Here is a 14,240-nt window from a genome sequence, read left to right on the forward strand (position 1 = left end):
TTAAAATACATCCAAATGTTTCATCAGGCAACAGATCTATCCCATAATGACAGAGGATAAATAGTCAAAGTCAATGACTTGTTTCCATGATGGTCCTCTATTGGTTGGCCACGGTGGTCCTCTATTGGTTGGCCATGGTGGTCCTCTATGGTCCTCTATTGGTTGGCCATGGTGGTCCTCTATTGATTGGCCATGGTGGTCCTCTATTGGTTGGCCATGGTAGTGTTCTATTGGTTGGCCACGGTAGTCCTCTATTGGTTGGCCAATGTAGTCCTCTACTGCTATTAACCCAACCACCCAACTATATGTGATGAAGTGAAAAGCCCCCCCCCCACCAGCTAATATAGAACATGAACTGTGGTCAGAGAAGGAGGAGCGGTTTGTTTTAAAAGTACAGGATTGTTTTATTTATTCAACCCCATCTAAACATATTATATTTTTTACCATTCCCAAAAGCATTTGGTGCACATACAGTTAGGTACAGTTAGGTATTATATCTCAGACTGACTTAATTGGTGAATGCACCAATTTTGTAAGTCGCTCTGGATAAGAGCGTCTGCTAAATGACTTAAATGTAAATGTAAATGTTAATAATGCAAGATAACGTAAAACAATGAAAGAAAAACCTCAATGTAAATTGCACTAGAATTAGAATGATTAGAATGATTAGAATGATTAGAATGATTAGAACGATTAGAATGATTAGAATGATTAGAATGATTAGAATGATACATTTATGGATTTTCATTAAGGTGTTATTTTCACTTCATTCAACCCGCCTACCAGACACCTGCCCTTCATCCACACAGTATTTCATGACTCTAAACACACAGATCTACCAGACACCTGCCCTTCATCCACACAGTATTTCATGACTCTAAACACACAGATCTACCAGACACCTGCCCTTCATCCACACAGTATTTCATGACTCTAAACACACAGATCTACCAGACACACCTGCCCTTCATCCACACAGTATTTCATGACTCTAAACACACAGATCTACCAGACACACCTGCCCTTCATCCACACAGTATTTCATGACTCTAAACACACAGATCTACCAGACACACCTGCCCTTCATCCACACAGTATTTCATGACTCTAAACACACAGATCTACCAGACACACCTGCCCTTCATCCACACAGTATTTCATGACTCTAAACACACAGATCTACCAGACACACCTGCCCTTCATCCACACAGTATTTCATGACTCTAAACACACAGACCTACCAGACACACGCCCTTCATCCACACAGTATTTCATGACTCTAAACACACAGATCTACCAGACACACCTGCCCTTCATCCACACAGTATTTCATGACTCTAAACACACAGACCTACCAGACACACCTGCCCTTCATCCACACAGTATTTCATGACTCTAAACACACAGACCTACCAGACACCTGCCCTTCATCCACACAGTATTTCATGACTCTAAACACACAGATCTACCAGACACCTGCCCTTCATCCACACAGTATTTCATGACTCTAAACACACAGATCTACCAGACACCTGCCCTTCATCCACACAGTATTTCATGACTCTAAACACACAGATCTACCAGACACACCTGCCCTTCATCCACACAGTATTTCATGACTCTAAACACACAGATCTACCAGACACCTGCCCTTCATCCACACAGTATTTCATGACTCTAAACACACAGATCTACCAGACACACCTGCCCTTCATCCACACAGTATTTCATGACTCTAAACACACAGATCTACCAGACACACCTGCCCTTCATCCACACAGTATTTCATGACTCTAAACACACAGATCTACCAGACACACCTGCCCTTCATCCACACAGTATTTCATGACTCTAAACACACAGATCTACCAGACACACCTGCCCTTCATCCACACAGTATTTCATGACTCTAAACACACAGATCTACCAGACACACCTGCCCTTCATCCACACAGTATTTCATGACTCTAAACACACAGATCTACCAGACACACCTGCCCTTCATCCACACAGTATTTCATGACTCTAAACACACAGATCTACCAGACACACCTGCCCTTCATCCACACAGTATTTCATGACTCTAAACACACAGATCTACCAGACACACACGCCCTTCATCCACACAGTATTTCATGACTCTAAACACACAGACCTACCAGACACCTGCCCTTCATCCACACAGTATTTCATGACTCTAAACACACAGATCTACCAGACACACCTGCCCTTCATCCACACAGTATTTCATGACTCTAAACACACAGATCTACCAGACACACCTGCCCTTCATCCACACAGTATTTCATGACTCTAAACACACAGATCTACCAGACACACCTGCCCTTCATCCACACAGTATTTCATGACTCTAAACACACAGATCTACCAGACACACACGCCCTTCATCCACCCAGTATTTCATGACTCTAAACACACAGATCTACCAGACACACCTGCCCTTCATCCACACAGTATTTCATGACTCTAAACACACAGATCTACCAGACACACCTGCCCTTCATCCACACAGTATTTCATGACTCTAAACACACAGATCTACCAGACACACCTGCCCTTCATCCACACAGTATTTCATGACTCTAAACACACAGACCTACCAGACACCTGCCCTTCATCCACACAGTATTTCATGACTCTAAACACACAGATCTACCAGACACACGCCCTTCATCCACACAGTATTTCATGACTCTAAACACACAGATCTACCAGACACCTGCCCTTCATCCACACAGTATTTCATGACCCTAAACACACAGATTTAACCGTGGGGACTGCAGATGAGACCCACACATCACCAGTTGGTACCCCAACACTGTTACTCTCCATTAGGTTGGTACCCCAACACTGTTACTATCCATTCTACCATTAGGTTGGTACCCCAACACTGTTACTATCCATTCTACCATTAGGTTGGTACCCCAACACTGTTACTATCCATTCTACCATTAGGTTGGTACCCCAACACTGTTACTATCCATTCTACCATTAGGTTGGTACCCAAACACTGTTACTATCCATTCTACCATTGGGTTGGAACGCCAACACTGTTACTATCCATTCTACCATTAGGTTGGTACCCCAACACTGTTAATCTGAAGCATTGACCAAAGATAGGGGTCAATCTCCCGAAGAATGTTGATCATCCTGGAACACGACTCAGTTCCTTTTCTCAACACCATGTCGATGATGTCACGTGCCTTCTCTGCCCTCTCAGCGATCACCTTCACTGACTCCATTTCCTCCTGGTTGATGACTGTGTGTTGCAGGAGTCCGTCCAGCAGTTCATTCAGGACAGGTCTTGACACTCGTTTCACAAACTCTGTCCGTACAGACCGCAGCTGCAGTTTTGTAGAACCAGTCAGACTGCTCTCAGGCGGACCTCCTGCCTCCAACACAGCACCTGAGAGAGTCAGGTTACAAAATAACTATATTTGTACATTTACATTTCAGTCATTTAGAAGCAGACTCGTAAAATAAAAGTATTGAGAAAACAACGACCTGAACATACCACATATTCACATTTAGGGACGGTTTCACAGACATAAAAAACAGACTGGGGCTTCAGAACCAGGCTAATCTACATCAAGTCCTGGAGGAGATGTCATTGGGGCATTCAGAACCAGGCTAATCTACATCAAGTCCTGGAGGAGATGTCATTGGGGCATTCAGAACCAGGCTAATCTACATCAAGTCCTGGAGGAGATGTCATTGGGACATTCAGAACCAGGCTAATATACATCAAGTCCTGGAGGAGATGTCATTGGGGCATTCAGAACCAGGCTAATCTAAATCAAGTCCTGGAGGAGATGTCATTGGGTCATTGAGAACCAGGCTAATATACATCAAGTCCTGGAGGAGATGTCATTGGGGCATTCAGATCCAGGCTAATATACATCAAGTCCTGGAGGAGATGTCATTGGGGCATTCAGAACCAGGCTAATCTACATCAAGTCCTGGAGGAGATCGCATTGTTCTTGATGACAATATTTTATAATCTGGACTAGTCCAGGTCCTACAGTAAACCCTGTTGACTGGCCCTCAAGTCATTGGTTTGTACATTGCATTCGGAAAATATGACTTGTTCCACATTTTGTTACGTTACAGCCTTTTTCTAAAATCAATCATTACACAACATCCCATCATGACAAAGCAAAAACAGGCTTTTGCTCATTTTTACACATTTATTAAAAGATACTCCAAATCGAGCTGATGGATCTTGTTTCCATTGATCATCCTTGAGATGTTTCTACAACTTAATTGGAATGAACCTGTGGTAAATTCAATTTATTGGAATGCACACACCTTTCTATATAAAGTCCCACAGTTGACCGTGCATGTCAGAGTAAAAACTAAGCCATGAGGTCGAAGGAATTTGTCCGTAGAGCTCTGAAAAAAAGAACATCTCGAGGCCCAGATCTGGAGAAGGGTACCAAAAAAAATCTGCAGCATTGAAGATCCCCAAGAACACAGTGGTAGCCATCATTCTTAAATGGAAGAAGTTTGAAACCAACAAGACTCTTCCTAGAGCTGGCCCGCCCGGCCAAACTGAGCAGTCTGGACAGAAGGGCCTTGGTCAAGAAGGTGATCAAGAACCCAATGGTCACTCTGACAGAGCTCCAGAGTTCCTCTGTGGAGATGAGAGAGCCTTCCATAAGGACAACCATCTCTGCAGCACTCCACCAATCAGGCCTTTATGTCAGAGTGGCCAGACGGAAACCACTCCTCAGTAAAAGACACATGACAGCCTGCTTGGAGATTGACAAAAGCATGATAAGACTCTCAGACCAGGAACAAGATTCTCTGGGTATGATGAAACCCAGATTGAACTCTTTGGCCTGAATGCCAAGCTTCACATCTGGAAGAAACCTGTCACCATCCCTACAGTGAAGCATGGAGGTGGCAGCATCATACTGTGGGGATGTTTTCAGTGACAGCGACTGGGGGACAAGTTAGGATCAAGGGAAAGATGAACGGACTAAAGAACAGAGAGATCCTTGATGAAAACTTACTCCAGAGCGCTCAGGACCTTAGACTGAGGCGAAGGTTCACCTTCCAACAGGACAACATCCCTAAGCACACAGTCAGGAAAATACAGGAGTGACTTGGGGACAAGTCTCTGAATGTCCATGAGAGACTTGAACCCGATCTAACATCTCTGGAGAGACCTTAAAATAGCTGTGCAGCAACACTCCCCATCCAACCTGACAGAGCTTGAAAGGATATGCAGAGAAGAATGGGAGAAACTCTATGCTGAGTAAAGGTTCTGAATACTTATGTAAAAATCTGTTTTTGCTTTGTCATTCTGGGGTATTGTGATGTCATTATGGGGTATTGTGATGTCATTATTGGGTATTGTGATGTCATTATGGGGTATTGTGTGTAGATTGATGAGGAAAGAAAACAATTGAATCGATTTTAGAACAAGGCTGTAACGTAAGAAAAAGTGGCAAAAGTCAAGGGGTCTGAATACTTTCCGAATGCTCTGTAACTCTCATGGTTACTTACTAGTTGAACGGGTGTCAGTGACGTATTCATCTGAAAGATAAACAAAATTAGGTTATATCACTCTAAATAACATCTGGTACTAAAGTACAAAGTTATGATTGACATAGGCTCCTACCTGTTGGTACTATTTCTTTCCACGCTGTCGTCTCATCATCACCAAATAATTCCATCGCAATGTCAATCCCTGTCATTTTCACAACCGCCCTGAAAAAGCTTGGTGTGGTGTCTCTATGTATGAGATGAATCCTCTGGAGGGAGAGAGAGATGGTGAAAGAGAGAGAGAGAGATCAATGCATTGAAATGTGACTTAAATATCAGATTCATGTTCTTAGTCTACTAAAACTGTACCGGTGGATTGATGGAGGTAGAACAGGGAATGTTCAGTCTGAAGGAACTCTTCAGTTTGAAGGACCGCTCTGGTCTTGTGTTGGGAAACCTTTTAGATCCTTGAAACTTTATTTCCTGTTGTTCCACAGCCTGCGAAACGAGGCATGGAATACCCAGCCAGTCAATGTATAGTCTTACTCAAACATTATTCAGAAAACTGGCAACACACTTATCTTCATGTAATGAGTGTCAACATAAACTGCACCAGTGGTTAGTTAAGGTCTTAAGGTCATCTCTATAATAATGGTCCCTCACCTGTATTTGGCCGGGGTCACTAGGGAACAGGTATAGGCGTGGAATTAATGTTTCCCTTTTCACTGTAAGATAGAGCATCAGCTCACAGTGGACATCTACGTTCCATGAAAGGATATAGCTCAGTATAACAGAGATAGCTGAGAACTTGGGATGGAGAATCTTAGCATGGAATCTGGTGACCTCATGCACTTCCTCTAAAGACACTCCATGTTCCTCTACATGAAGAATCTTCATCTCATTCCTCAGGGAAGGGTTGGTCCCTGAACAACACAATACAAAGGAGACAAAGACAAATATTGTATTATTCATCCAACTAAAACACAAAGAATATGCAGTACCAGATCACAGTAAACTCAAACTCCCAGAACAGTTAATTCATTAACTCAGGAAGTGAAACTCAGTTACATGGAAATGTCTTTCTGAATACTATTTCTATATGGTTTTACCTAAACAGAAACAGTGTGGCAGATGAACTTCCTCCAGTTCACCTAACTCCATAGTAATGTCCAGCAATGGACCACCTTGTGTGTACTGCATGCCTTTCAGAAGTTGACTGTAGGGTTCCCAGTTCCTGAAGTGATACTTCAGAATGACATCTCTCTCACACAGCCAGCGGAGCCCAGACACTGTGCACTCATAACTCCCTTTGGGTGTCTTGTGCCTGAGAGCAACAACAAGATATGGTAGAGAGGGTCAAATGGAAAGGTTGGATTAGAAGACTATTCCCAAAGGTAATGGGGAAATACACTAGCAGGTGGAATGAAATGTTACAAGTAGATATTTTACCTGAACATTGTCACTCCCTGGACAGTGGAAGTCATGGGTTCAATCTGAAGTCTGTGTGTGGAGTCCTGAACAAGGACAAGCATGTCAGTAATACATATGGGGCCTGTTTCCTGGACACAAATTGAGTCTAGTGCTGGACTAAAAAGCATGCTCAATGGAAGTTTCAATACAAAGTTCTTTAAGGTCCAGGACAAGACTTAATGTGTCCGGGAAACTGGTCAATTAAACCAAAGTAACTAATCAAATGTATTTATTCAATGTTACATGGAATGCTGGGGATTTATCAATTAAACTGTCTAATGATAAAATATGAAAACAGCTAAAATCCTGCATGACTACAAGCAGAACACAGGACTGTCTATATCCCAGTATGAATGGTTGGTCAGTACACACCTGGCTTTGAGACTGTGTTTATATTACTAAAGCAGAACACAGGACTGTCTATATCCCAGTATGATTGGTTGGTCAGAACACACCTGGCTTTGAGACTGTGTTTATATTACTAAAGCAGAACACAGGACTGTCTATATCCCAGTATGAATGGTTGGTCAGTACACACCTGGCTTTGAGACAGTGCCTGACTCCTGCAGGTATGTAAAAGTAAGAATTGACATAATGACTTACCTCAACATGGTCACAAGTCTTACAGCTCTGAGGAATCCCTGAAGTCAAAAGTAGTTGTTATTTAAAATGGACAATCTCATGTAATAATGAATTAATAATTATTAAATAGACTTGTAATAAAAATGTAAATAACTCATATAATATAATAATATATAATGTTTTGTAGATGTTGGGGTCTGATTTCTGGTAGATTCTAGGATTAGAGCTTAAAGGTAGAATCAGCTAAATGATGTTGTACGAGCAGCACCACAGATATTGTGATGAGCAAGATGCCTGACTTCTCTCTCACACAGTCACACACAGTATCTGCCCAGGTGCAAGGGTTCTCTTCACTCTCTTACAGAGTGGTAGTCACGGGACCAAAACAGCAGAGAAGGTTATCCTTGCTCTCCAATACTCTTAGTTGTTATGGAAGTTCACCCATTATGCTGTTTACTTTGTGCATCTACGTCATATCGCTGACTCTACCTTTAAGTTTGTTACGTCATATCGCTGACTCTACCTTTAAGTTTGTTACGTCATATCGCTGAATCTACCTTTAAGTTTGTTACGTCATATCACTGACTCTACCTTTAAGTTTGTTACGTCATATGACTCTACCTTTAAGTTTGTTGAATCTGAATCTACCTTTAAGTTTGTTACGTCATATCTCTGAATCTACCTTTAAGTTTGTTACGTCATATCGCTGAATCTACCTTTAAGTTTGTTACGTCATATCGCTGACTCTACCTTTAAGTTTGTTACGTCATATCGCTGAATCTACCTTTAAGTTTGTTACGTCATATCGCTGACTCTACCTTTAAGTTTGTAACGTCATATCGCTGAATCTACCTTTAAGTTTGTTACGTCATATCGCTGACTCTACCTTTAAGTTTGTTACGTCATATCGCTGACTCTACCTTTAAGTTTGTTACGTCATATCGCTGAATCTACCTTTAAGTTTGTTACGTCATATCGCTGAATCTACCTTTAAGTTTGTTACGTCATATCGCTGAATCTACCTTTAAGTTTGTTACGTCATATCGCTGAATCTACCTTTAAGTTTGTTACGTCATATCGCTGACTCTACCTTTAAGTTTGTTACGTCATATCGCTGAATCTACCTTTAAGTTTGTTACGTCATATCGCTGAATCTACCTTTAAGTTTGTTTTCACCAAATAGATCATGATTGTGTTCCTGGGACTAAACTATAATGAATGTTTTTTTTTTTGCATATTTTGATTTTAAAAACAATTATCAGTTAACTCACATGTCTCAGGTCCAGGCTTGATCCAACTCTCTCCACCATGGTCTCTGGTGTCCTCAGGTCCAGGCTTGATCCAACTCTCTCCACCATGGTCTCTGGTGTTCTCAGGTCCAGGCTTGATCCAACTCTCTCCACCATGGTCTCTGGTGTTCTCAGGTCCAGGCTTGATCCAACTCTCTACACCATGGTCTCTGGTGTCCTCAGGTCCAGGCTTGATCCAACTCTCTCCACCATGGTCTCTGGTGTCCTCAGGTCCAGGCTTGATCCAACTCTCTCCACCATGGTCGCTGGTGATGGACAAGCAGGAGGACAGTGATTAAACGAAATATAACTTATAAAGGCTTGATATAGCATACATACATACGGTCTAACTGTCTATAGGTCCAACAGAACACATGAAAACACACCTCTACTACTAATCTAACTGTCTGTAGGTCCAACAGAACACATTAACACACACCACTACTACTAATCTAACTGTCTGTGGGTCCAACAGAACACATTAACACACACCACTACTACTAATCTAACTGTCTGTGGGTCCAACAGAACACATTAAAACACACCACTACTACTAATCTAACTGTCTGTAGGTCCAACAGAACACATTAAAACACACCACTACTACTAATCTAACTGTCTGTGGGTCCAACAGAACACATTAAAACACACCACTACTACTAATCTAACTGTCTGTGGGTCCAACAGAACTAACATTAACATTAAAACACACCACTACTACTAATCTAACTGTCTGTGGGTCCAACAGAACACATTAAAACACACCACTACTACTAATCTAACTGTCTGTAGGTCCAACAGAACACATTAAAAACACCACTACTACTAATCTAACTGTCTGTGGGTCCAACAGAACACATTAAAACACACCACTACTACTAATCTAACTGTCTGTGGGTCCAACAGAACACATTAAAACACACCACTACTACTAATCTAACTGTCTGTAGGTCCAACAGAACACATTAAAACACACCACTACTACTAATCTAACTGTCTGTAGGTCCAACAGAACACATTAACACACACCACTACTACTAATCTAACTGTCTGTAGGTCCAACAGAACACATTAAAACACACCACTACTACTAATCTAACTGTCTGTGGGTCCAACAGAACACATTAAAACACACCACTACTACTAATCTAACTGTCTGTGGGTCCAACAGAACACATTAAAACACACCACTACTACTAATCTATCTGTCTGTGGGTCCAACAGAACACATTAAAACACCACTTACTAATCTAACTGTCTGTAGGTCCAACAGAACACATTAAAACACACCACTACTACTAATCTAACTGTCTGTGGGTCCAACAGAACACATTAAAACACACCACTACTACTAATCTAACTGTCTGTAGGTCCAACAGAACACATTAAAACACACCACTACTACTAATCTAACTGTCTCAGGTCCAACAGAACACATTAAAACACACCACTACTACTAATCTAACTGTCTGTAGGTCCAACAGAACACATTAAAACACACCACTACTACTAATCTAACTGTCTGTAGGTCCAACAGAACACATTAAAACACACCACTACTACTAATCTAACTGTCTGTAGGTCCAACAGAACACATTAAAACACACCACTACTACTAATCTAACTGTCTGTAGGTCCACACCAGAACACATTAAAACACACCACTACTACTAATCTAACTGTCAATGTGTCCATCAGAACACATTAAAACACACCAACTACTAACACATGGGTCCAACAGAACACATTAAAACACACCACTTACTAATCTAACTGTCTGGGTCCACAGAACATTAAAACCACCATCTACTAATCTAACTGTCTGTAGGTCCAACAGAACACATTAAAGAACACCACTACTACTAATGGGTCCAACAGAATTAACACACCACTACTACAACTAATCTAACTGTCTGTAGGTCCAACAGAACACATTAAAACACACCACTACTACTAATCTAACTGTCTGTGGGTCCAACAGAACCTCACACCACTACTACTAATCTAACTGTCTGTGGGTCCAACAGAACACATTAAAACACACCACTAATCTAACTGTCTGTAGGTCCAACAGAACGGTCACGAACCACTACTACTAATCTAACTGTCTGTAGGTCCAACAGAACACATTAAAACACACCACTACTACTAATCTAACTGTCTGTGGGTCCAACAGAACACATTAAAACACACCACTACTACTAATCTAACTGTCTGTGGGTCCAACAGAACACATTAAAACACACCACTACTACTAATCTAACTGTCTGTAGGTCCAACAGAACACATTAACACACACCACTACTACTAATCTAACTGTCTGTAGGTCCAACAGAACACATTAAAACACACCACTACTACTAATCTAACTGTCTGTAGGTCCAACAGAACACATTAACACACACCACTACTACTAATCTAACTGTCTGTGGGTCCAACAGAACACATTAAAACACACCACTACTACTAATCTAACTGTGGGTCCAACAGAACACATTAAAACACACCACTACTACTAATCCACTGTCTGTAGGTCCAACAGAACACATTAAAACACACCACTACTACTAATCTAACTGTCTGTGGGTCCAACAGAACACATTAACACACACCACTACTACTAATCTAACTGTCTGTAGGTCCAATGGAGCTCAATTCCCAGAACACATTAAAACACACCACTACTACTAATCTGTATCCAACAGAACACATTAAAACACACCACTACTACTAATCTAACTGTCTGTAGGTCCAACAGAACACATTAAAACACACCACTACTACTAATCTAACTGTCTGTAGGTCCAACAGAACACATTAAGGACACACCACTACTACTAATCTAACTGTCTGTAGGTCCAACAGAACACATTAAAACACACCACTACTACTAATCTAACTGTCTGTGGGTCCAACAGAACACATTAAAACACACCAGCTACATACTAATCTAACTGTCTGTGGGTCCAACAGAACACATTAAAACACACCACTACTACTAATCTAACTGTCTGAAGGTCCAACAGAACACATTAAAACACACCACTACTACTAATCTAACTGTCTGGGTCCAACAGAACACATTAAAACACACCTGATTCCTACTAATCTATCTGTCTGTGGGTCCAACAGAACACATTAAAACACACCACTACTACTAATCTATCTGTCTGTGGGTCCAACAGAACACATTAAAACACACCACTACTACTAATCTATCTGTCTGTGGGTCCAACAGAACACATTAACACACACCACTACTACTAATCTAACTGTCTGTGGGTCCAACAGAACACATTCCACATTCACTACTACTAATCTAACTGTCTGTAGGTCCAACAGAACACATTAAAACACACCACTACTACTAATCTAACTGTCTGTAGGTCCAACAGAACACATTAATACACACCACTACTACTAATCTAACTGTCTGTAGGTCCAACAGAACACATTAACACACACCACTACTACTAATCTAAGACCATAGAAACACACTGAAGAACACATACATAGAAGACGGTCAAATAAATGAATCATAAGACAAGGTTTTGAAGTGTCTTTCCTACATGTAGGAGATATAAGAAAGCTTTGGCAATATGTTTTACACATAGTGATTAACCCCTTTTTGGGGGTTAGTGACAACACTACCTTCAAATGGAGAACACCATCGTGTTCGTGAAAATCTCCCCTTTCCATTGTGGGGTCAGATGAGTTTGTAGCCAAACCGGTTCTGACACTACAAACAGAAGTTGGCACGTCGACAGTTCTGACTTCAGATGAGTCCCCTGACAAAACACCTTTCACCGTGGATGAGGTGGATTGAATCTTCCCCATTATCCCCAGTGTATTTATACCTGTGTTCTCTGTTTGTCTGTTGCCAGTTCGTCTTGTTTGTCAAGTTAACCAGCGTTTTTGTTCTCAGCTCCTGCTTTTCCCAGTCACTCTTTTTCTCGCCCTTCTGGTTTTGACCCTTGCCGGTCCTGACTCTTAGACCACCTGCCTGACCACTCTGCCTACCCCTGAGCCTGCCTGCCGACCTGTACATTTGCCCCACCTCTGGATTGTTGACCTTGACCCTGAGCCTGCCTGCCGTTTGGTACTGTTGCCCCACCTCTGGTTTACTGACCCCTGCCTGCTTTGAGCTGTTTATCGCCTGCCCCTGTTGGAATATTAAACTATTGTCAATTCAATGTGTCTGCATCTGGGTCTTACCCTGATTCCTGATAATATGAACTGGCCATGACTGACCCAGCCAGTTGCACAACGCTATCTCCACCCAGTAAGCCACCATCGATAGGCACGAGGAATTGCTAGGTCGCAGTAGGTAGGATAGAATACCTGTATGTCTCTAGTAATGAATTGTACTCCGAGGGGGGTCCAAACGTTGGCTGAATGCCATGACCTGCTGGAGCAATTCCACGGGTTGTCTGGGAGGCAGCCTCAGCAACTCAGCTGCTAGCAGCGCCGTCTGATCGGTCACTCCACCTTCTCGGGAGCCCCGCTTACCTCCTACAGAACATTTCAATGGAGAGCCGAGCACCTTTCGGGCATTCCTAGCTCAGTGTGCCCTCGTCTTCGAACTTCAGCCTTCCTCCTTCCACTCGGATCACTCTAAGATAGCCTACCTTATCACGCTGATGTCCGGGAGAGCTCTCACCTGGGATACTGCCATGTGGGAACAACAGCCGGCCAAATGCGCTAGTCTGGAGGGGTTCGTGGGAGACATGAGGAAGGTTTTTTGATGCCCCGTTCTCCGGGTGAGAGGCCCCCCGGAAACTAATCCAGCTTTGGCAGGACTCGTTGGAGGCACTGAGGCACGGAGGCACTGTTCGATAGGTAACAGTCGGAGCGAGCCAAACAGGATCTTGAGACTACTCTGCGCTGCCTGGTCTCCGCTAGCAGGAGGAAGAGATCAGCGTACCTTCTGCCCAGATGTTTGTCCGCCGCTGTCGCCGTACCTGGAGGAGAGCCCGGTCGGCCCTCCTCAAGACCACCTCCAGGTATCGACGACAAGCGGATCACCATCGGACCCCGGCTCCCCGGTATCGTCTTGGGCAGAAGGTATGGCTATCCACCCAGGATCTGCCGCTCCGGGTGGAATCCCACAAACTCTCCCGCAAGTTTATCGGCCCCATTCCCAATCTCCAAGATTATAAGCCCCTCTGCTGTTCTTCTTCTGTTGCCCTGTACCCTTTGTATACATTCCACCTTTCATGTGTCCAGACTCAAACCAATGTCTCACAGACCTTTGTCTCTGGTGTTTCCAGGCCCACCCCTCTACCGGCTTACACAGTGAGGCATCTCCTGAAGATTCGACCTTGGGGCAGGGGGTTCCAGTACCAGGTTGACTTGGAGGGTTATGGCCCAGAGGAGAGGTGCTGGGTC

The 14,240-nt window shown here is 42.8% G+C and overlaps 1 long non-coding RNA gene across 1 annotated transcript; it reads right to left on the reverse strand.

Annotated features, from left to right (window-relative positions):
• Window positions 1-5,699: 5,699 nt before the first annotated feature.
• Window positions 5,700-6,259, reverse strand: LOC135561713 (uncharacterized). Its single transcript, XR_010459615.1, has 3 exons — window positions 6,175-6,259; window positions 5,881-6,009; window positions 5,700-5,780 (listed from the first exon to the last, which is right to left on the reverse strand). It is a non-coding gene; the product is annotated as an uncharacterized LOC135561713 (long non-coding RNA).
• Between the last annotated feature and the right edge of the window lie 7,981 nt (window positions 6,260-14,240).

This window comes from Oncorhynchus nerka, linkage group LG18 (assembly GCF_034236695.1).
Source record: "Oncorhynchus nerka isolate Pitt River linkage group LG18, Oner_Uvic_2.0, whole genome shotgun sequence".
NCBI classification, from domain to species: Eukaryota; Metazoa; Chordata; class Actinopteri; order Salmoniformes; family Salmonidae; genus Oncorhynchus; species Oncorhynchus nerka.